The sequence below is a fragment of the Loxodonta africana genome, chromosome X (assembly GCF_030014295.1).
Source record: "Loxodonta africana isolate mLoxAfr1 chromosome X, mLoxAfr1.hap2, whole genome shotgun sequence".
Taxonomy (NCBI): domain Eukaryota; kingdom Metazoa; phylum Chordata; class Mammalia; order Proboscidea; family Elephantidae; genus Loxodonta; species Loxodonta africana.
The window spans coordinates 48,201,931-48,204,794 of NC_087369.1; the positions used below are offsets into that span (position 1 = coordinate 48,201,931).

General features: G+C 33.2%; 1 non-coding gene across 1 annotated transcript; it reads right to left on the bottom strand.

The window, feature by feature from the left end:
- Positions 1 to 1,251: 1,251 nt before the first annotated feature.
- Positions 1,252 to 1,362, bottom strand: LOC111752788 (U6 spliceosomal RNA). Its single transcript, XR_002787703.2, has one exon. It is a non-coding gene; the product is annotated as a U6 spliceosomal RNA (small nuclear RNA).
- Between the last annotated feature and the right edge of the window lie 1,502 nt (positions 1,363 to 2,864).

Consider the following 2,864-nt stretch of genomic DNA (forward strand, 5'->3'; position numbering starts at 1 on the left):
TCCATGATTTTAAGCCTTTTAAATTTATTGAGGCTTGTTTTATGCCCTAACATATGGTCTATCCTCAAGAATGTTCCATGTGTGCTTGAAATAATGTCTATTATGCCATTGTTGAGTGGAGTTTCTATAGAAGTCACTTAGGTCAAGTTGGTTGATACTGTTCAGTTCTTCTGTATCTTCACTGGTTTTATGTCTAGTTGTTCTATTCATTATTGAGAGTGGGATATTGAAGTGTCCAATTATTATTGTCTATTTATTCCTTCGGAAACCCTGGTGGTGTAGTGGTTAAGAGCTTTGGCTGCTAACCAAAAGGTCAGCAGTTCGAATCCACCAGGTGCTCCTTGGAAACCATATGGGCCAGTTCTATTCTGTCCTATACGGTCGATAGAAGTTGAAATTGACTCAATGACAATGGTATTTTTTTTTCCTTCCTTCAACTCTGTCAGCTTCTGCTTCATGTATTTTGGAGCTCTGTTGTTAGGGATATATGTGTTTATAACTGTTTTATCTTCCTAGTGAACAGACACTTTATCATTATAAAATTGTTCCTCTTTGTACTAGTATTTTTTGTGTGTGTCTTAAAGTGTTTTGTCTGTTATTAGTATAGCCACTTCATTTCTTTTATAGTTACTATTTGCATGGTACATGTTTTTTCATCCATTTACTTTCAACCTCTACGTGTCTTTGAACCTAAAGTGTTTCTTTTATATAGAGCATAGAGTTGGATCTTGTTTTATATCCTTTCTCATAAATCTGCCTTTGGATTGGAATGTTTAATCCTTTTACTTTTTAATTGAAAATTTTATTGCAGTTTTAAGAAAATAATATTTGGGGGTTCCTTGTACACTTTACCTAGTTTCCCCCAGTGGTGATATTTTGCAAAAGTACAATATAATATTACAACCTGGATATTGATATTGATACTATCCATAGATCTTATTCAGATTTCCCCTGTTTACTTGTATTTGTGTGTGGTTGTATTGTGTTAAGTTCTATACAATCTTATCACCAGGTAGGTTTGTGTATCTATCACCACAGTCAAGATACAGAACAGATCCAATACCACAAAGATCCCTTGTGTTGCCCTTTTATAACCACACCAGCCTCCCTCCCATGCCCACGGCTGCCTCATCTCTAACCCCTGGCAACCATTAATCTACCCTCTATTTCTAGTATTTTTTCCATTTCAAAAGTGTTATATAAATGGAACCATACATTATGCAACCTTTTGGGATTTGATTTTTTTGCTCAAAAAATATGAAACACTTTGTGCATTTGCATGTCATCCTTGCACAGGGGCTATGCTATTCTACTCTGTATTATTTCAGTTTTAGAATACGTGCTATTGAAGCCATAGAGTTCCTGGGTGGCACAAATTGTTCATCACTCAACTGCTAGTCAAAAAGTTGGTGGTTCGAACCAACCCAGAGGTGCCTTGGAAGGTAGGCTTGGTACTCTGCTTCTGAAAGGTCACAACCTTGAAATCCCTATGGAGCAGTTCTACTCTGCTACATGGGGTTACCATGAGTCAGAATAAATTCAACCACAACTAACAACACTAACAAAAGCTACTGAAGTGAGCACAATCATTTTGCTTCTAATGTAATTATTGGTATGTTGGTATTATATCTGTTATTTTTCTATTATTTTATATTTCTCATGTCTTTCCTTTGTTACTCTTTTACTGCCTTTTCTGGTGTTAAATAATTTTTTTTTCTAGTGTATCATTTTAATTCCTTTGTTGTTTTCTTCTTAATATATTCTTCAGAATGATTTTCTTATCATTTTTTCTGGGGAATTATGCATCTTAACTTAAAACCATTTATTTCACATAATACTAATTTAATTCCAGTAAAATACAGTAACTTTGCTCTAAGGTGGCTCTATTACATCCCCTCTCCTTGTGCTATTATTGTCATTTTTATTATTTCTTTATATGTATAGTCCCAGCAATATCATTTTATCATTATTATTTTATGCAACTGTCTTTTTAATAAGTTGAGAAGAAAAAATATATTTATACTATCTTTTTTAATATTTATATATATTAATCGACAGCAGTGGGTTTTTATCTTTAATATTTAACTACATATTTACCTTTACCCATGCTCAATATTTCTTTGTGTGGATTCAAATCACTACCTGACGTAATTTCCTTTCAGCCTAAAACACTTCTTTTAGTATTCTTAGCAAGAAAGATCTGATAGCAATATGTTCTCTATTTATCTGGTAATGTGTTTATTTTACCTTTGTTTTTGAAATACAGTTTTGCTGGAAATGGGATTCTTGATTAGTTTTTGTTTTTTTCTTTCAGTACTTTGAATATGTCATTGCACTTCATTCTCTGCCTCCATTGTTTCTGAGAAATAAGCTATTAATCTTTTGAGGCTCTCTTATAAATGATGAATTATTTTCCTCTTTCTACTTTAAGATTTTTCTCTTTATGTTTCAGCACCTTGAGTATGATGTGTCTCAGTATGGATTTCTTAGTCTTTGTTCTATTTGGAGTCCATTGAGCTTGGACATATAGATGAATGTTTTTCATCAGTTTTGGGAAGTTTTTGACCACTATTTCTTCCAATATTTTTTCTATCTCATTTTCTCTCTCCTCTCCTTCGTAGACTCCCTAGTATGCATATGTTGGTGCACTTAATGGTGTCCGAAAAGTCTCTCTGGATCTGCCAATATTCTTCATGCTTCTTTCTTTCTGTTATTCAGGTTGGACAATTTCTATTGATCTACCTTCAAGTTTTCTGCTTCTTTTTTCTGCCATCTCAAATCTGCTCTTGCACTCCTCTAGTGAATTTTCACTTAGTTATTGTATTTTTTAACTTCAAAATTTCAAAATGGGACTTTAAAAATAA